A 21,943-nucleotide genomic window follows, 5' to 3' on the forward strand; every position below is an offset into this window, starting at 1 on the left:
TTCTCCTGTATCCGTTAGCTATCCATTACTTCCGACAGTGAGAAATCTCCAAGTATAAAAAAATATTTGCCTTAGAGAAGGGGGAATAGGACTAACCAAGGAAAGACTGGTTTTAGTGAAACAGACAAAAAAAAAAACCCGTTGCCATTGAGTAGATTCTAACTCATAGCGACCATACAGGACAGAGTAGAACTGCCCCATAGGGAGCAGCTGCTGGATTAACCTCATTTCCAAGGTGACTAGATCGATGCCAGAAAAACTGAAGTAGCAATCAGCTTGCTGGCTGTCGTTTCCAACACTGACTAAGCAAACAGTGTGCTAGTGTAGAAGAAAGAGAAGAGTTAAATGTGTGACCAGACTCTCCTGGTATCTATACCACATGAACGTAAAGACCAAGAATCTTTCGCTAGAACAATACTTTGTGGAGATAAAGAATATGTTTGGGCACGAGGTTATTATTTGGGTACCCATTTGGGTGTAATTTGTTAACTATGTCATCCTTAGAGGCTAAGTAGAATACGATAAAATTCTGAGGCTTCATCTTGCAGATACAGAAGCTAAGCACCTTGACAATGCACAGCAGTTTGTTCTTCATATAGAAAAGCAGCCCTTTCAGCCCTAACAGCCTATCAACCAATTCTTGGCTTACTCGAATGAGATTTGAAAGAGGATAATAGTACAATAACAGAATTTATAAATAGATGTAATACTAACGTTCACTAAAGGCTTCATGCCAGCTGACATCCTCATCCTGCACAGGGTCAGTGCAATCCTCACCACAGCCTGTGCACGATTTCCCCATCTGAGAGACCAAGGAAACCAAGAAAACAAGGGACTCCCGTCTCACAGCTGGGACAGCAGGAAGTGACGCCATCTTCTGAGACAGGATCCACACGGTTACTTGGGGATATAAGGATAATGCAGGGGATTTAGGGCAGTTATCACGGGGGTGTGACAAATTAGCAGTGAGAAGAGAGAAGGGTGAGGAGGGGAGGGAAGGGTGAAGAGAGAAGGAGAGAAGAAAGGCACGGGGGTTATTCAAGACTAGAAACTGGGAAGGAAAAAAGAATTGTAGAATTGGGGTGGGTGGAGGAGGATGAAAAAGGATGTCAGAAAAAGGAAAATCAGGAAATGTTTTTACTTTTCAAAGTTTTTGTGAATTTGATATGCTGAAAATGAGAGCCATTTACAGGAGGAGAGGAGAATGTGTAGACAGATTAGGCAGATAGGAAGCCGAAAGGGACAAGTGTGAGGACAGTGAGATACCACACTCTGCTTCAATCTTTCCACTCCATCTAAGTCTCTGAGCTACGGTGAGTTATGGGATGCCTCAGACTTACCCCAAGGGAGCCTGTTTCCCAAGAAGCTTAAGGTCTTATCTAGAGCCCAAATAAATAAAATGCACATATTTACGTGTATGGCACCAAGGAGGACCCTTACAGACCTGCAACTACAAGGAGTGTAATAGACTGAGGGCCCCAGGGGCCACACTTGGAAATCTGAGCGAGCCATGCACACACAGCCTCCTCTGTGAGCAGATTTTGCTCCAAGGATTACTCTCCTACCCAACACACACACACACACACACAATTGTAGTCTTTCTCCACAGTCCTTCAAACCTGCTTTTTTTGGATGTGCTCTTCCTCTGCTCTTCTGTGGGATCTCAGACAGGTCCCATAGTTTTTCAAGGACTCTAGAAACAATCAAGCAGGTGCTTTGCTCTGGCATGTAAAAATCCCTCTAAGCCCTCTGTTTCCTATCCAGTCCAGTCCTACTAAGCGAAGCGTTTCCCTCCCACCCCAGCTTAGAAGCCTATCAGGGGAAGGTGTGAGGTGCTGCTTCCCGTACCAGGCCTTCCTCCTTACCATCCTCACACCCACTGAAGTTCTACTTATCTTCAAATCATGTAAATGCCACCTCCCCAGAAGAGATCTCCCTCTACTTTTCCATCCTAAAAATTAATACATGGTAAATATGTCACATGGGTTCTCTATGAGTGGAAATTGACTCAACTCGACGGCAACTCACAACAACAACAGACCTGTAAACTTCTTGATGGCAGCAACTAGTTTGTTTTGTGGATAGCCCAATGCCTGGCCCCTTAATAGACACTCAAACACATTTGTTGTAATAAATACATGATTTTTTTTGTTGTGCTTTTTAAGTGGACGTTTACAATTCAAGTCAGTTTCTCATACAAAAACTTATACACACATTGTTATGTGACCCTAGTTGCTCTCCCTACAATGTGACAGCACACTCCTCCTCTCCACCCTGTATTTCCCATGTCCATTCAACCAGCTCCTGTCCCCCTCTGCCTTATCATCTCGCCTCCAGACAGAAACTGTCCACACAGTCTCATGTGTCTGCTTCAGCTAAGAAGCACACTCCTCACCAGTATCATTTCATGTCTTACAACCCTGTCCAATCTTTGTTTGAAGAGTTAGCTTCAGAAATGGTTTTAGTTTTGGGCTAACAAAAATTCCGGTGGCTGTGACCTCTGAGGTGCCTCCAGTCTCAGTCAGAACATTAAATCTGGTCTTTTTATGACAATTTGAGGTCTGCATCCCTCTTCTCTCCTGTTGCATCAGGGACTCTGTTATGTTCCCTGTCAGGGCAGCCATTGGTGGTAGCCAGGCACCATCTAGTTCTTCCAGTCTCAGGCTGATGGAGTCTCTGGTTTATGTGGCCCTTTCTGTCTCTTGGGCTCATATTTTCCTTGTGTGTTTGGTGTTCTTCATTCTCCTTTGCTCCAGGTAGGTTGAGACCAATTGATACATCTTACATGGCTACTTGCTGGCTTTTAAAAACCCAGATGCCACTCACCAAAGTGGGATGCAGAACATTTTCTTAATATACTTTGTTATACCAATTGACCTAGATGTCACCTGGACCCCCGCGCCTGCTACTCTGTCCCTAGAAGTGTTTTGTTGTATTCAGGAAACTTCTTAGCTTTTGGATTAGTGCAGTTGTGCTGACTTCCCCTGTATTGCGTGTTGTCCTTCCTGTCACCTAAAATAATTCTTATCTACTATTTTTTTTTTTTTTATCTAATCAGTGAATGCTCCTCTCCCTCTCTCACCACCCTTCTAATCATCAAAGAATGTTTTCTTCTATGTTTAAACCTTTTCTTGAGTTCTTATAATAATGGTCTCATACTTTTGCTACTGACTAATTTCACTCAACGTAATGCCTTCCAGGTTCCTCCATGTTATGAGATGTTTTACAGATTCATCCTTGTTCTTTATGGTTGGTTATTATTCCACTGTGTGAATACACCATAATTTTTTCATCCATTCATCTGTTCATGGGCACCTTGGTAGTTTCCACCTTTTTTGCTATTGTAAACAGTGCTGCAGTGAACATGGGTGTGCATATATCTATTTGTGTGAAGGCTCTTGTTTTTCTAGGATATTTTTTTATATTCCAAGGAGTAGAATTGCTGAATCCTTTGGTACTTCTATTTCTAGCTTTCTAAGGAAGTGCCAAATCAATTTCCAAAGTGGTTGTACCATTTTACATTCCCACCAGCAGTATATAATCGTTCCAGTCTCTTTGCAACCTCTCCAACATTTATTATTTTGTGTTTTTTGGATTAATGCCAGCCTTGTTGGAGTGAGATGGTATCTCATTGTAGTTTTGATTTGCATTTCTCTAATGGCTAATGATCATGAGCAATTCCTCACATATCTGTTAGCTGCCTGAATGCCTTCTTTGGTGAAGTGCCTGTTCATATCCCTTGCCCATGTTTTAATTGGGTTATTTTTCTTTTTGTTGTTGAGGTTTTGCAGTACTTGTAGATTTTTGAGATTAGATGCTGATTGGATTTGTCATAGCCAAAATTTTTTTCCCAGTCTGTAAGTCTGTAGGCTGTCTTTTTACTCTTTTGGTGAAGTCTTTGGATGAGCATAAGTGTTTGATTTTTAGGAGCTCCCAATTATCTAGTTTCTTTTCTGGTATTTGTTCATTGTTAGTAATATTTTATATACTGTTTATGCCATGTGTTAAGACTCCTGGTGTTGTCCCTATTATTTTTTCCATGGTCTTTATCATTTTAGATTTTGTTTTTAGGCCTTTGATCCATTTGGGGTTAGTTTTTGTGCATGGTGTGAGGTATGGGTCTTGTTTCATTTTTTTGCAGATGAATATCCAGTTATGTCAGCACCATTTGTTAAAGAGACTGTCTTTTTTCCATTTAACAGACTTTGGGCCTTTGTCAAATATCAGCTGTTCATAAAAAAAAAAAAAAAAAAAAACCATGCCTGGATTCTCAATTCTGTTCCATTGGCCTGTGTATCTGTTGTTGTACCAGTATCAGCCTGTTTTGACTACTGTGGCAGTATAATAGGTTCCAAAATCAGGTAGTATGAGGGCTCCCACTTTGTGCTTCTCCTTCAGTAATGCTTTATTATCGGGGGTCTTTTCCCTTTCCATATGAAGTTGGTGATTTATTTCCCTATCTCATAAAAAAATGCCATTGGAATTTGGATTGGGGTTGCATTGTATCTGTAGATTGCTTTGGGTAGAATACACATTTTTCACAATATTGAGTCTTCCTATTCATGAGCAAGGTATGTTTTTCCATTTATGTAGCTGTCTTCTGGTTTCTTGAAGTAGTGTCTTGCAGTTTTCTTTGTGTAGGTCTTTTATGTCTCTGGGTAGATTTATTCCTAAGTATTTTATTCTCTTGAGTACTATTGTAAATGGTATTGATTTGGAGATTTCTTCTTCAATGTTGTCTTTGTTGGTGTAGAGGAGTCCAACTTATTTTTGTATGATTATCTTGTATCCTGATACTTTGCTGAAATTTTCTATTAGTTCTAGTAGTTTTCCTGCGGATTCTTTGGGGTTTTCTGTGTATAAGATCATATCATCTGCAAATAGAGATACTTTTACTCCTTCCTTACCAATTTGGATGCCTTTTATTTCTTTATCTAGCCTAATTGCTCTGGCTAGGAACCCCAGCACAATGTTGAGTAAGAGTAGTGGTAAAGGGCATCCTTGTCTGGTTCCTGTTCTCAAGGGGAATGCTTTCAGGCTGTCTCCATTTAGGATGATGCTGGCTGTTGGCTTTGTATAAATGCCCTTTATTATGTTGAGGAATTTCCCCTCTACTCCTATTGTGCTGAGAGTTTTTATCATGAATGGGTGTTGGACTTTGTCAAATGCCTTTTCTGCATCAATCAATAAGATCCTGTGGTTCTTGTCTTCTGTTTTATTTATGTGGCAGATTACATTGATTGTTTTTCTAATGTTGAACCATCTCTGCATACATGGTATGAATCCCACTTGGTCATGATGAATTGTTTTTTTGATATGTTGTTGAATTCCATTGGCTAGAATTTTGTTGAAGATTTTTCTGTCTAAGTTCATGAGGAATATAGGTCTGTAATTTTATTTTTTTGTAGTGTCTTTACCTGGTTTTGGTATCAGGGTTATGCTGGCTTCATAGAATGAGTTTGGGAGTATTCCATCCTTTTCTATGCTCTGAAATACCTTTAGTAGTAGTGGTGTTAACTCTTCTCTGAAGTTTGGTAGAATTCTCCAGTGAAGCCATCAGGGCCAGGGCTTTTTTTGTTGGGAGTTTTTTACTTACCTTTTCAATCTCTTCTTTTGTTATGTGTTTATTTAGTTGTTCTACCTCTGTTTGTGTTAGTTTGGGTAGGTAGTGTATTTATTGAAATTCGCCCATTACCTCTAGGTTTTCAAATTTGTTACAGTACAATTTTTCATAGTATTCTGTTATGATTCATTTAATTTCAGTTAGGTCTTTCGTGATATTGTCCATCACATTTCTTATTTGGGTTATTTGCTTCCTCTCTTGTTTTTCTTTTGTCAGTTTGTCCAATGGTTTATCGATTTTATTGATCTTTTCAGAGGACCAGATTTTGGTCTTGTTAACCCTTTCAATTGTTTTTCTGTTCTCTATTTCATTTAATTCTGCTTTAATTTTTATTATTTGCTTTCTTCTGCTTGCTGAGGGTTTCTTTTCCTGATCTCTTTCTATTTGTTCTGGTTGTAGGGTTAATTCTTTGATTTGGCCCTTTCTTCTTTTTGGATGTGCGCATTTATTGCTGTAAATTGACCTCTGAACACTGCTTTTGCTGTGCCCCAAAGCTTCTGGTAGGATATGTTTTCATTTTCATTTGATTCTGTGAATTTCTTTACCCCATCCTTAATTTCTTCTATAACCCAGTCTTTTTTAAGTAGGGTATTGTTCAGTTTCCAAGTGTTTGATTTCTTTTCCCTGCTTTTTCTCTTACTGATTTCTACTTTTATAGCTTTATGGTCAGAAAAGATATTTTGCAATATTTCCATGTTTTGGATTCTGTTAAGTCTTGCTTTATGGCCTAATATGGGGTCTAGACTGGAGAATGTGTCATGTGCATTGGAAAAGAAAGTATACTTCACTGTTGTTTGGTGGAGTGTTCTGTATGTATCTATGAGGTCAAGTTGGTTGATTGAGGCATTTAGATCATCCATGTATTTATGAGCTCCTTTCAGGGTGTTCTGTCCTTCACTGAAAGCAGTGTGTTGAAGTCTCGTACTATTATTGTGGAGCTGTCTATCTCTCTTTTCAATGCTGTTAGGGTTTGATTTATGTATTTTGGAGCCCTGTCATTGGGTGCATAAAATTTATTATGGTTATGTCCTCCTAGTGTATTGACCCTTTAATCATTATATAATGTTATTCCTTTTTCTTTGTGGTGGATTTTACTTTTCAAAGTCCATTTTGTCAGAAATTAATATTGCCACTCCTACTCCTTTTTGATTGTTGTTAGCTTGATATATTTTTTTCCATCCTTTGAGTTTTAGCTTGTGTCTTTAAGTCTAAGGTTTGTCTCTTATAGGCTGCATATAGGTGGATCATTTTCTTAATCCATTCTGCCACTCTCTGTCTCTTTATTGCTGCATTTAGTCCATTTACATTCATCATAATTATTGATAGGTAAGAATTTATTGCTGTCATTTTGATGTCTTTTCTTTGTGTCATTGGACAGTTAATTTTCTGTGCTGAGTCATTTTTCTATATGTATGTTCTTTTCTTCTTTTTCATTGTTGTTGATTTTGTATTTGCTGAATCTTTATGATTTTCTTTTTTTTATTATGATGTGTAGGAGTGTTAGTTTTCTTTGTGGTTACCTGAATATTTACCCCTATTTTTCTAAGTTTAATCCAATCTTTTATTTCTTTATACTGTCTTGATTTCTCTCCATATCAAAGATCTATGACTATATTTTTTAGTCCCTCTTTTTCGTTTCAATGTTGTCATCTTTTATATAATGATGTCTCTGTGTCCCTGTTTTGAGCATTTTAGCTTTGATTTATTTTTTGATTTCCCTATCTGGGTTGCTATCTGGTTGCTTTGTCCTGTGTTGTAGTTTTTGGTTGTTATCTGATGTTATTAACTTTCTAACCAGAGGACTCCCTTTAGTATATCTTGTAATTTTGGTTTAGTTTTTACAGATTCCCTAAATTTCTGTTTATATAGAAATGCCCTAATTTCACCATCATATTTGAGAGGCAGTTTTGCTAGATATGTAATTTTTGGTTGGCAATTTTTTTCCTTCAAGGCTTCTTGCCTGCATGGTTTCTGTTCAGTAGTCCAAGCTTAGTCTTATTGACTCCGTTTGTAGGTGACTTTTCATTTATCCCTAGCCACTCTTAAAATTCTCTCTTTATCTTTATTTTTGGCAAATTTGATACAAATATGTCTTAGTGACTTTCTTTTGGGATCTACCTTGTGTGGGGTTCAATGAACATCTTGGGTATATCTTTGTATATTTCATGAAGTCAGGGAAGTTTTCTGCCAATAAATCTTCAACAATTCTCTCTGTATTTTCTGTTATCCTCCCTACCCCACCCCACCCTCCCACCCCTGCCATTCTGGCACTCCAGTCACTCAAAGGTTATTCCTCTTGATAGGTTCCCACATAATCCTTAGGGTTTCTTCATTTTTTTTAATTATTTTACCTGATTTTTCCTCAAATATGTTGGTGCCAAGTGCTTTATCTTCAATCTCACTAATTCTGACTTCCACTCCCTCAATTCTGCTCTTATGACTTTCTATTGAATTGTTTAATTCAGAAATTTTATTGTTAATCTCCTGGATTTTTGTTTGCTCTCTCTCTATGGATTCTTGCATTTTTTTTTTTTTTTATTAAATTTGTCATTATGCTCTTGTCTAATCTGTTTAAGTTCTTCTAATGCTTTGTATGTGTGCTGCTTGGCTTGTTCTTCATTTTGTCTGATCTCCTTCCTGATTTTTGAAGAGTTCTGTATATTAATCTTTTGTATTCTTCCTCTGATAATTCCAGGAAGTTATCTGCACCTGGAAGACTTCTTGACTCTTTGTTCTGGGAACTTGCTGAAGCCATCTTGGTCTGCCCCTTTATGTGATTTGATATGGACTGCTGTCTCTGAGCCATCAATAAGTTATTGTATTTATTTATTTTATGTTTGCTTACTGTGTCCTAGCTTCCTGTTTTGTTTTGTTTTGATATGCCCAAATAGGCTGCTTGAGTGAGTCAGTTTGATTATTGGCACCTTTGAAGCTCTAACATCCTGTCACCAAGTGGTTAGTGCTGTTACTAGGTATATGAGCCCAGGAATCTGTCCACCTGTCTTGTATGGATTCAGCTCAGGTGTCCAGGTAGTCACCAAGTGTGTAGTGCAGGCTCTCACCTACAGTCCTAGATGAGCAGGGGTGATTGGTGTAGGCACAGATTTCTGGCTGCAGTAGGGGGTCATGCACTGAGCAAGGCAGTGTGCCAACAACTACCCCTGAGTGTCTGTGAGGAAAGTGTGTCCGTGTTCCCTACAGCGTGTAGGTGGGTGAGTTTTGTAGCTGGACTATGAGCACCCGGTGCTGTTGGCTGTAACAACTGGGAGGCACCACTTATTCTTGGACCAGTGTCATGGGTGGCTAGGCGTCGTGGTTGGAGCCAGCAGTCTTCAGGCCCCTGATGTGCTTAATAGGCAGAGAAGTGTCAAATGTCGCAAACCTACCTCCCCACCACCATGTAGCTGAAACAGTTGAAGTTAAACTTCAGGTATATACCCTGTTGTACTGTGCTAATGAGGGCCTACACTGTTGAAATGGGCCCACACAGGTCTATGCAGAGGTGAAAGGCATTCAAAGTCTGTGGACCTTTTATGGCTAGTCAAAGGAGCTGTTTCTGCCCTGAGTTCCTGGCATAGGGAAGGGTAGATTATTTTCTCTTGTTTGTTAATTTTTTCCCTCTTTTTTTTTTTTAAGGCCAGGAGAATGGCTGAGGCTGAGTGCAGAGTCCTTCTTCCTGCCCAGGGGATGCAGCCAGCTGGGACTCAGTACAGAGCAGGAAGGGAGCAAGTAAGTGGAAGAGAGGTTTTTCCCAAATGGGTATTTTGGATCTTGGTAGGTTAAATGCAGGTACTTATCTTTTGCCAATTGAGGGTTGCTTCTTGTTTGTTCTGGAGGGTTGAGCAGACTCTCCATTGCTCGTTCTCTCCCGATGTGGAAAGTGCATCCCAACCACAGCGTGCCCGTCACTGCACTCGTGCCAGCGCAACCAGCCTGCAGTCCCTGTCGGGTCACTTCTGGCAACTCCTTGCGTCTTCTGAACCATTTCCCCCTCCTCTTGCCACTCAGTCTGATTCCTCAACTTTGCCTTCTATGTGCAGGGCTTCTAGGTTGTCATACATAATCGATTCACTTGTTTTTTCAGGTCTTTGTTGTACGAGAGATCACAGGAAGCATCTGACTACTCTGCCATCTTGGGCCCCGCCTCTGAAATTTTTTCTTAATTGATGCTAAAAAGTATGGCAACTATCATGGGATTCCAAATGATGTTAAAAAGCTGTCCTTTTTCTAAAAACTGTTTGGAAAACCTATTTTAATTCCTTAAAATGGTGACACTAGGTTAAAGCATGGGCTTTCAGACATTATTTCTCCTCCAAGAATAGGCCCAAGGGTGATTTGGAGGAAGGATTTGGGGAGCAAAAAATTGAACCAAGGAGTAGAGACAGCAGCAGATAGAATTCTCCTTTTCTCAAGTACCAGTTCTTAATTTAAATTCTAGGGAGGAAAACACAAAAGAGAGGATAGCATGTGTCCCTTGAGCTCTGTCCCATGCTTTGTGAAAAAAATGGAAAGTGAGTACTAAGGCATACAAACCTGAAATGAGCATTTCTTCTGGGATGAGTGAAGTTGTTGAAGAGAAAGTGCCAAATGAAATAGCACTTCCCTTGCCTGAGTTAAAATCTTATAACCTTCAAGAGAAGATAGAAATCTGGATTTGAATGTGAAATACCCTGATTTTTAAATGTTAGCAACTAATTTAAATTATTATAAAACATTGTGCAGGTCAAACTCTTTATAGCCAAAGTTGCAGCCTTTGTATTATTAGACCCCTCCCTTTACCCCTAGCCTTGCCTTTACCACTTGCTTGGTCCCAGGGTCTGCTCAACAACTGATTTCTTGGGTTCTAGCTCCTGGCCCAAGTGCCATACTTGCCCCTTGGCCTTAATTCCTTCCAAAAGTAAAGGTCAAAGTCACCTTCCAGGCTTCCAGTCATAGCACCAGACTTGCAGGCCAGACCCCACAAAGAGCAGTTGGGCAGGGTTTCATGCCAACAAAAGATGACAGCCCCCTAAAATATTCTGGACCCATGCCAAATTTGTAAAGTTGTTACCTATCATTTTGCTGGCAGAAGAATGAGGTAAATGAGAACTCAGAGGCCAGCAAGAATCAGAGGCTGTCACAACTAATGAAAGCCCAGACATCATGGAGCCCCATGCCAAGCTAGATGCCATAGAGAATGCTGAGGTCACAACCCAGATGTCTTTGTTGGCGTCAGAAAGCTTCAGAGAGGGTCCGTGGTTTAAATTCTTCCCTAATTCTGTCCTGGAAATTCTTACTACCGTGAAGAAGTGCAGCAGAGCAGGGGAGGGGCCCTCAGAAAAGAAATAGCTGCTAGACTCTGCTTTATGGGCACATCTCCCAAGTTTGTGCACATGGTGATACATCATAGTCCTTATATTGGCTAACACATCTGTGAAGCCCTGTGCCCAGCTCTGGGGTCTTGGCCAGGGCTTGGCATGGAAGAGACAAAATAATAATAATGGAGACTGACTACAGAGAAATATGTTAGTGAATGTAATATTCGTGAGGAGTATGCTTAGAGGAAATGAACTGCAAAAAAAAAAAAAATTGAATATTGAAACTAGCAGTTGTCAGAATTCTTTTCCCCAAGCCCTACATGCTCCTGTTTAGTTTTATAAAAAAATATCAATTACCCAGTGGGAGAGGAGAGAGTCAACATCCATCATCAGACATCTGCTTTGAAGCAGTTTTGTTGAGGAGAGCCCAATCCGTGAAACTGTGCAGCCTCCATTCTCCAGTGGTCTCAGGCAGTCCTGCATCCAGACAAAGAAACCAGCTTGCTGTTTTATTTCATGCTTGTAATTATGACATTGCATAAAACATTTTTGGATGCATATCTTCCTTAACTTAGCTCTTTTATGGCCAACGATCCTACTGAAATGTGGAATATACCCGAAATTAGCAAAGATAGTGTCTCATTTCTCCTCTCAGATTTCACCTGGGCTTAAAGAAGAGAGGCAACGTTGTAGGAAGCACACTGCAGTGGAGTAGAGAGACCTGGTGAAATGTGAGTTCTTCCTCAGCTCTGAGAGTGATGTATCATGATCCCACAGGGAGGGGACATGGAAGTTTGCATTTAGAACCCTCTCAGACCTTGCCCTATACATCTGTTCTTCTGTGTACTTGTTGCTATAATAAAGTTCTAGTTGTAAGTACAGCACTTTTGGGCATTCTATGAGTCATTCTAGTAAATTGTAAAACCTGAGAGGCTAGTGAGAATCCATGAATTTGTAGCCAGTTGTTCAGAATTGCAGATGGCCTGGAAACCCCAAATTTGTGGCTAGTATCTGAAGTGAGGACAGTCTGGTATAGGACTGTGCCCTTAACCTGTGAAATCTGCCCTAACCCTGGGCAGTTCAGGGCTTCTGTGTCTGAAGCTTTTATTGGGGTTTCATTAAGTACACATGATTGATGGAATCACTGGCCGTGTAACTGAACTCAATCTGCCTAGAGCTCCAGCTATTATTACAGAGGAGTATCTTTTTTGGGTGGCCAGTTCCATCCCGAGTTATCTTTTTAGCATAAACTCTCAGGTGCGGGGATGGTGGGAGGAGCCCATGAAAAACAAAGACAATTTCAATTGCTTGGAAAATACCAAAGGTTTAGAGGTCCCATCCCAGGAATCAGGGACAAAGGCCAAATTCTTTGGGTAAAGTTAATTTTTCACCCACCTGTGGATTCTACTCCCAGTTCTGCACCTACAGATTTCTCATTTGTGACCTTGGGTAAGCCACAACGGTCCACTTAGCTTAGGTTGGTTGTCTTTTGAATGAATGGGTAGAATTAGATTACTCCAAGGCACCTAGTAGTGTTAACACTCTGATGTTAGACTCAGACTGGCACCTGAAACACAGACTCAGGGACCTTACCTTCAGGTTTTCATTCCTATAGTGATAGGTAGATCACTTATGGGACAGGGATTGGGAGAGTGTCTTGGGAATCTCTCCATACACACTACAGGGGAGAGAGTTAACAGAGAAGATTTCTGTACTATTTTTGCCTAGTATTCTTGAGAAATTTCTTATTTCTCTGAGAACAAAATAAGGATTTTGGGAATATCTTAAAAACTGTTGGAAGCCCTCCTTTTTCTTTACCCCTCAAGGTGCCACTGGGTAAGAAAGCTCTGAAAGAGACTTGAGTACACTGCCAAGCCCTCCCTTTCACAGCACCAATAGGATGTAGGATCCAAGAACTCTACTGCCAGCTAGCTGAGGAGCAGTTTTGAGAAATCTACAGATATTTTGGAGAAATTGGGCTCTTTTGATGAGGAAAAACCACACAACATACAAAAACATACTGGTACCTCTTCGTTGACCTATTACAGACCACTGAAGTCTCTTCACCAGGCATTTTTCCAAAACTTGAACTATACAACGGCAGCCATAGAGCTTCCATCTAAATAAGTGAGGTCATGTTTTCAACCTTCTCAGAAGCTATATTGACAACCATGACCAGCCTCTGACTTCCTTTTCAAAAATTAACATTTATGATGTTGTTTCAATGAACCATTTCTGAGTAACAAACCACTTCAGAACTTAATGGCTTAAAACAATAATGCTTTATTATCTCTCATAAATCTTTGGGCTGATGGGATAGTTTGTCAGCTGTCCTCACCTAGGGTCACTCATATGGCTGCATTCAGCTGCAGCGTTGGCTGGGCTGGATTCCTAGTTGTTGGTTGGGGAATCTTGATTCTCCTCTATGTGGTCTCTAATCCTCTAGTAGGCTAGACCAACTTCCTTACGTGGCACTTTCAGGGCAGCATTTCAATGGAGTAAAGTGGAAGTTGCAAGCCTTCCTATGACCTAGCCTAAAAGGTACACAGTATTACTGCTGCCACATTCCATTGGTCACAGCAAGTCACAAGGCCAGACCAGGTTCAGGGGCTGGGGAAATAAGCTCCATCTCTTCATGGAAGAAAGAGCAGTCATCAAGGGCCAATTACCCAATAAGCAAGGTAAGCATGAGCTTACTTGTGCTTCTTACTAATCTGTAGTGAACAAATTCACATGGGTTTCACAACATCTTTGACACAGTGAAAAACCTGTGAAATTGTTCGCTACAGATTAGTAAGTAAGCCCAAGTAAGCCTGTGCTTACCTTGCTTACTGGGTCATCCATCCCTCTCAGGAATTGTTAATTTGAAAAGAAACTTTGATTCTGTAGGAAGGTGCTGTGGGGTTGGGAGAGAGACAGATGCCAGCCATACCTAGAAGCAGAATCTTTGATGAGGTGAATAAATGTGAAATTGTTCACTACAGATGATCTGGTAAGCAAGGTAATCACTGTGCTTACCTTGCCTATTGGATAATTAGCCCTGGCAGTCACATTGCAGAGGAGAATGTGTGCAGGAATTGTAGGAACGTTTGCAGCCATTTTTGCCACCATCTACCTCGGATATCTTTTTAAAATAAAAAAGTAAAATATTTTCATTATAGAAAAAGTAGAAAGTGTCAATAATTATAAATAATGAAACAAAAAACACCCTTAATTCCACCACCCAAAAAGAATTACTGTTTATAAGGATAGTGGATGTACTCCCAGCATTTTTCTCTATACCTTTATATCAGATAAAAAAATACTGTTTTGCACCTGATTTTTATAACCTAGCAATATGTTCTTAACAGGTCCTTATATACCTGCCAGATATCTCATGAATTGAATGTGCCATAATTTCTTTGAAAATTTTGGACTTCTTTTTACTATATAAAAGTGTAATTTTTCTTTTTATTAATCTTTGTGCATATCTCTATTTCTTTAGGATTAAGTCCATAAATTAGTATTGCCGGATCAAAAGAAATATATATTTTTAAACTTCAAGATATTTTGCCAAATTACTTCCCGTTAAAAATGTTTTCATTTTATGCTCCCACCAAGAAAAAAAAAATAAGAAATCTGTTTTCCCCTTATTCTTAACCCTGGTGAATCTGAGAGGTTATTGAAAACTGACATTCATAAAAAAATAGCTAATTCAATTTACATATCATTGTTGATTTTAATAATGTTGAACATTTTCTCCATTTTCATTACCCATTTGCATCCTCTCACCAACCCAGTCTACCACTTGTCCTTCCCTCTGGGAATATCAAGGAGAGAAAATGGAGAAGAAAGAAGGTTAGTAGAAAACTCTTTCCTTAATTGGTACAATATTAACTGATCTCTTTTTCCTATAGACAAGCAGTTAACTCTAAATGTGTCTTAGGCTATGTTCTCTAAAAAAAAAAAAAAATGTTCTCTAGAGAAGAAAAAACAGTAACAGATACAAATATATATAGAGAGAGATTTATATCAAGCAAATGGCTCATGCAGTTGTAGAGACTGGAATGTCCCAAGTCCTCATGTCAGGGTAGAGGCTTCTCCTGATTCACCTAGCTGCAGGGGCTAGCAAACCCAAGATCAGCAGGTCAGAGAGGAGGGCTCTTTCTCACAGACTGTGGAGATAGATGAATCCCAAGATGGGCAGGCAAGAGTGCAGGTAAGCTGCTAGCTCAAGCCCCAAGAATTGGAATTCAGATGGACAGGGGCCAGTTGCAGGATCCAGCACAAACAAAAAGCACCCAAGCCTTACTAGACTATCCACTTATATTCAATGCAGGTCACACACCCAAGGAAACTCTCTTTCAACTGATTCGCTTCTCACAGCAGATCCCATCACGGAGATGATCACATAATATCAAATCTCATCACGGAAGTTATCACATTATACAACTGCCAAACCACTGAGAATCATGACCCAGCCAAGTTGACACACAACCTTAACCATCACAGAACGTGAGTGCTTAAAAGCAATAACAAGAAGTATGGCTCACTAGCCAGAGAGACCAGGTCTCGTAGGTCAGAGGAGTAGAAAGAAAAAAGTACATGTTCAAGAGAAAGAACAGAGAAAGTTGGAAGAAGGAAGCAAAAATTAAGGCTATGACCAGAGCCAGTTTAGAGAGGGATGGGAAGTTAACACTGGGGCAGTTCTACCCTGTCCTATAGGGTCGATATGAGTCAGAATCGACCTGACGGCACTGGGGGTGGGTTAGATATCTATGCAAAGCTAGTTGAGGAAAACACCAGGTTTGAGAACCAGGGAGACTGGGAAACCCATTACTGCATCTGGGGTATGGTAGAGTTGACTTATTTCAAATCAAGCTCAGAGATTGTTTTAAAAAAAAAATGACAGTAGGTCCTCAATTCTCTCTGTATAGTTCAGTGGCATGAGAAACTCTTAATTTGGCCCTCCAGTTGAAGCAAAACCCAGAAAACCAAACCCAGTGTCGTCGAGTCGATTCCGACTCATAGCGACCCTATAGGACAGAGTAGAACTGCCCCATAGAGTTTCCAAGGAGCACCTGGCGGATTCAAACTGCCAACCCTTTGGTTAGCAGCTGTAGCACTTAACCACTATGTCACCAGGGTTTCCAGTTGAAGCAAGGTAGAATAAAAAAGATAAAATGAAATTCTTAAGTCAACATTCATTCATTCATTTAGTTAACCAACCAATAACTACTGGACATCTGCCAACACAGACACTGTGCTGGTCCTGGAGATAGACAGACGAATTAATCAATGTTTCTTTCTCCTAACCACCTTAAAATCTAGTCAGGTATCAGCGAAGGAGCTGATGTCTAGCCATTCAGGCTATGAGCCTATGTTGTACCCACAATAAGACCCAATGCTCCTCACACTTTAAATGGTCTGTGACATTCAGCTGTCTCACTACTAACAATAAATGAGTTAGAAGCATGGCTTTTCTCCAATTTCATAACTTAAAGATAAAATAAAACCAGCATTGTCTAGTCGATTGACTCATGACAACCTCATGTCTGTCAGAGTAGAACCATGATCCACTGAGTTGTCAATCACTGATTTTTCAGAAATAGATCACCAGACCTTTCTTCTGAGGCACCTCCAGGTGGACTGTAACCAACAACCTTTCAGTTAGCAGCTGAATGTGTTAACCATTTACACCACCCAGGTATGTTTGTCCCCAAATCATGAACAATACCAAAGATGATTCCAGGCTCAGCCACATGATTTGCCAGAGCTAGTCTTCAACAACGAGCCTCTATTTCCTGGCATTGAGTCCATGCCCTGCATTTCAGACTCTGTCTTCCTTCCTGGTGAATCTCCATTTGGGATCTTGGTGTCCTTTTATGGAAGCAGAATTCAGTCAGGACAATCTCAATCCTCAAAGTTTGAGTCTAAATATCATTTCAGTCCTATAAGTCTGATTCTAAACATAAGATTCTGAAGAGTTTGAACTACAAGTAAATATGTTGGTGTCTCTTCACATTTCCACCCCAGAACCTCTTTGTCCCCTTTGCAAATTTATCTCCTTTCTTCTAGTGATCAGTTCACCATTCCAGGAATTTCAAGAGTGGAGTAAATCCGAAAATAGCTAGATGTTTCCTGATCCTATTTTCTATTACGGGGTCCCCGAGAAGATTACATGAACCAGCTTCCCTTGCAATTACACTAGGAACATGTAACTATTGCTGGTCAATGAAATACAGGCAGAAGTTGAATGTGCCACTTCCAGTTCTGGCCTTAAAATCTTCAAGGAGATCTGTCTTTCCTGGTCAGAGAGATACAGAGGATTAGAAGAAGCTCAAGTCCCTGCATAACTGTGGAACAGAGCATTCCCCTTCTCCCAGACTAACACTCCCCCACCCCACAAACACACATACACTCCTTACATTTGCACATGCACAACATATTGGACTGGAACTTGAGTCAAAAATAAACCCTTATTGAGTTAAGCCAATGAGATTTGGGGGTTCTTTGTCACAGTGAATGCTATTAAAAAAATTTTTTTTTTTTTTGCCAGAAAATCACCTCCAATTCTTACGTATATCAAAATGGAATGCTGCCCAGGCCTGCACCATCCTCAACAATGGTAGGTATGTTTGAGCCCATTGTTGCAGCCACCATGTCAACCCATCTTACGGAGGGTTTTCTTTGTTTTTGCTGACCCTCTACTTTACCAAACATGATGTCCTTTTCTAGCAGTTGAATTTTACCTGGTGATGTGTCTAAAGCAAGCAAGCCCAACTTCTGACATTCTCACTTTTAAGGACCAGCCTGGTTATACTTCTTTTAAGACTGATTTGTTTGTTCTTCTGGAAGTCCACGGCACATTCAATATTCTTTGCCAACACCACAATTCAAATATATCCAGTGATTGAGCAGTGTGCAAATTAGACAAGGTCCTTACCCTCCTGAGACTACAGTCTAATGTGGGAGATAAATATATACAATAAAAAATAACTATATAATATGTCAGAAGTTGAAAATGCTCTGAAGAAAAATATATCAAGGCAAGGCAATTGTGTGTGCTGCTGTGGTATTGTACATAATGGAGTGCGTTCAAGGAAGGCATCTCAGAAAATGTAATTTGTGGGCAATGACACAAAGAAATGAGGTGGAGTCATGAAAATCTGGGACAAATGTTCCCGGCTAAGGGGAAAGCAAGTGTAAAGACCCCAAGGCAGGAAGATGGTCCATGTGCTCATAGAGTAGAAACAATGCCAGTGTGGCCAGAAAGGAAAGAGCAAGGGGAAGAGAAGTCAGAGATACAGCCAGGGCCAGATTATACAGAGCTTGTAAGCCAATGTAAAAGTGTTGAGTCTCATTGTAATTTGACAGGAAATTATTGGAACATTTTGTCAGGGGAGTGACATAGATGATGTACGTTTTAAAAGCGCACTGTTTGTGGAAAAGAGGAAACAAGTAAGAGGAAACCAGGTAGTAGGCTTTTATAGAATGCTAGTCTCAGGTGGTAAAAAAAAAAAAAAGGGAAAAACTCAGAATTGGATGAATTTGGGTTATATTTAGAAGGTTGAGTTGCTATAGTATTTATTGATGGATTGGAGGTGGGGTAGAGGAGAGAGAAGAGTGAAAGATCAAAGCCTTTTTTCTGAACAACTTGTTGAAGAGTGATACTAAAATGGGGGTCCTTAAGGGGAGGGTAGACATGATGGAAGCAGTAAATCATATTTAATCATAGTGATGCAGTGGTTAAACACTTGGTTGCTAACTCAAAGATAGGATGTTTGAACCTACCAGCCATTTCACAAGAGAAAGATGTGGCAGTCTGCTTCTGTAAAGATTATAGCCTTGGAAACTGTGCGGAGCAGCTCTACTCTGTTCTATAGGGTGGCCATTAGTCAGAAATTACTCAATGGCAATGGATTTATTAGCCATCTGGGGGCATGTGGAATAAGGAGTAGGGTATATAAGTCTGGGGTTCAGGGAAAAAGTGAGTGCTAGAGATCTAAACTAGAGAGTGATCAGCACACAGCTGGATTTAATGGCATAGATAATTGAATAAGAGAAGAGAAATCAGATTTTTTTTTCAGGGAATCAGGTAGAGAAATTCATATAATGGTAAATGAATTACCAGAAGGACATTGGTTGAGAAATGTAAATTGATTTGCACATAGTTTGTTAAGAATGGCAGGGAAGAGAAGAGAACAGGACCACGTGAGAGTGCATTTGGCTTAAAATGAGTCTGTACAACGGGATACGTCAACTCCTGGGAACACTTTTAGTCAGCGATGTGCTTAGGTATTTGACACCCAGAATGGATTATTTTTTTAACATCTCTGTCCTTTATATATCAAAAGTATTTTCAGTAATAATTATTTAATAATTAGTGAGAAACATTCTTCTCTTGACTCATTCTTTAGTTTTAAAACAAAACAAAAAGAATGATTAAAAAGGATAAATTTTAATGTTAAAGCCATTATTCAAATTCAGAGGAGACCTGGTGGTGCAGTGCCTAAGCACACTTCTGTTAACCAAAAGGTCAGTGGCTTGAATGCTCTGAGAGAGAAAGACGTGGCAGTCTGCTTGTGTAAAGATTCAGCCTTGGAAATCCTGTGGGGCAGTTCTACTCTGTCCTATAGGATTGCCGTGAATTGGAATCAACTTGTTGACAAGGGGTTTGGTTTTTTGGTTTATTCAAACCCAGTAAAACATATTTATGTACGAACTAAAATTTACACTAAAAAAGATGACATCTTTCAAGTTTGCAGCCTGTTTCACTGGTTTAAATTTTAAATACAATTAAGCTCCAAGTAATCATATAGAATGACTAAATTGAAGTAATTCAATTTCTGTTTGTCTTTACAATCACTGGTCTAGCATTGTTTATTTAGAAGGTACATTTAATGCAGGAATATGTAGTACCATAAGGGTTAGAGACAACAACCCTGTGAAGCAAACTTAAATGATTCTGAACTGTTCTGGTCTTACTTTAAAAATGAAGGCATGGCCATCTAAGATACTGCACTCGTCTCACCTCTTCAAGAGCAAGGGAGAATGAAGAAAACTAAAACTACAAGAGAAAGATAGTCCAAAAGACTACTGGACCATGACTACTATGGCATCTGCCAAACCGAGTCTAGTCTGACAAGATGATGCCTGGCTACCACCACTGACTGATCTGACAGGGATCACAATAGAGGAGCCTGGACAGAGCTGGAGAAAAATATAGAACAAAATTCTAACTCACAAAAAAAAAAGACCGAACCTACTGACCTGACGGGGACTGGAGAAGCCCTGAGAGTATGGCTCCTGGACACCCTTTTAGCTCAGTAATGAAGTCATTCCCAAGGTTCACCCTTCAGCCAAAGATTAGACAGGCCTATAAAACAAAATGAAACTAAAGTGGCACACCAGCCCAGGGGCGAGGACTAGAAGGCAGGAGGGGAGAAGAAAGCTGGTAATGGAGAACCCAAAGTCAGGAAGGGAGAGTGTTGACAAGCCGTGGGGTTGTCACCCAATGTCATAAAACAATATGGGTGCTAAGTGCTTAATAAGAAGTTAGTTTGTTCTGTGAATGTTAATCTAAAGTACAATTACAAAAAAAATAAAAACACTGTGCAAAAAGAAAAAAAAAAAAAAACTGAAGGCATACAGCTGAAGCCTAGTATTGAGGAGCTAATGGTGTAACTGGAAGTTCTCTAAGTTAAATTCCATGTAAAATACAATGTTTATTAAAAGATGAGTAATTAAAATGTGCTAATTTGAGGCTTAATGATGTGTACGTTATTAATCTCAGCAGTAATCACAGCAATTGTTTAGAACTTAGATTAACACACAGAGTTTTAGGGAAGAGTATTTTATCAACAGCATTATTTAGAATGGCCAGTGCATGATGATAATAAAAATAAGATTGCCCTTACTGGATTTTATTATCATATTTAAATTTTTACAGACAATGTGCCCTGCTTCTTGCCTGCATCCTAAAAAGAACTTTCCCACCTCCTTACCCTTGGTAGGCTGTCTTTATGATCTTAATTTATGCTGTTTTTTGTGAATATTCATACATTTTATAGCAAATGTATTAATGTATTTGGATACAGAGTATTGCCACAAATCTTGGTGGTATAATGTAAACACAGAATTTATATCATTTTATCTTCTAAAATCGGAAGAAACCTGAGTTCTGAAGCACATCTGGGCCCAGATGTCTTAGATAAAGAATTGTGGCACTCTACTCACTTTCCCAGGCACATGTGGTGGGACCATGTGAGCCAGACCTGAACAATGTAAGATAAGGGGAAATCTGCTTGAGCTACTAGGGAAAATTTTGATTCCAAAATGAAAAGGCAATGATTCTCCCATTCTGTTCAGGGTCTAGGTTGAGGGTGTGATGCCTGCCACCTTTGACCATGAAGAGATAAGGTCCAGGGAGCCAGGATGGTGGACTAGTCAGATACACTAAGCCATTCTGCTACAACAAAGACCTGAAAACCAAGCAAAAGAGATACAGATGTCAATCTGGACATCTGAACCTTAAATGAAGGGATAAAGTATTAGATAGGAAGTCACTGAGAAGAAAAAACAGGTAGAAAATAGGGAGGGAAAGGAAGTCCCTAAGTTAGAGAACCAACAAACATCAGACAAAAACCTGAATCTAGGACATAGGTCAGTATCAGCCAAATACCAACCTAGGTAATGCATTCTCAAAGATAAAACAAGACTAAAAAATTCAAAACAGGGAACTAAGGACATCAATCTTTAAATGACAACAGTGCCAGAACCATAAAAGGGGGAATAAAACAGTATAGGTATAGAATTTTCTAATAGAGAGGAAGTCAAAGTAATATCAAGTAATAAAAGACTGGTTCAAACTTAGGAAGATAAGGATAAATTTCAAGGTAACCACAAAGAAAGTTAAAAAACCTACTCATCAAAATAAGGAAGAAAAATATAAAGTGTCAGTAAACACAAAATCTACAATTATGAAAGAAACAAAAAGAAATCCCACAAGCAAAAGGAACTCAGCCCAGGAAACTAAGAGGAA

The 21,943-nt window shown here is 39.7% G+C and overlaps 1 long non-coding RNA gene across 1 annotated transcript in view; it reads right to left on the bottom strand.

Annotated features, from left to right (window-relative positions):
- Positions 1–8,167: 8,167 nt before the first annotated feature.
- Positions 8,168–21,943, bottom strand: part of LOC135228297 (uncharacterized) — a 31,715-nt gene continuing 17,939 nt past the window's right edge. Inside the window, exons 3-4 of the long non-coding RNA XR_010318679.1 lie at positions 11,278–11,397; positions 8,168–10,251 (exon numbers count right to left, since the gene is read on the bottom strand). This is a non-coding gene — a long non-coding RNA (uncharacterized LOC135228297). The remainder of the gene's footprint in view (positions 10,252–11,277; positions 11,398–21,943) is intronic.

The sequence above is a fragment of the Loxodonta africana genome, chromosome 20, assembly GCF_030014295.1.
Source record: "Loxodonta africana isolate mLoxAfr1 chromosome 20, mLoxAfr1.hap2, whole genome shotgun sequence".
Taxonomy (NCBI): Eukaryota; Metazoa; Chordata; class Mammalia; order Proboscidea; family Elephantidae; genus Loxodonta; species Loxodonta africana.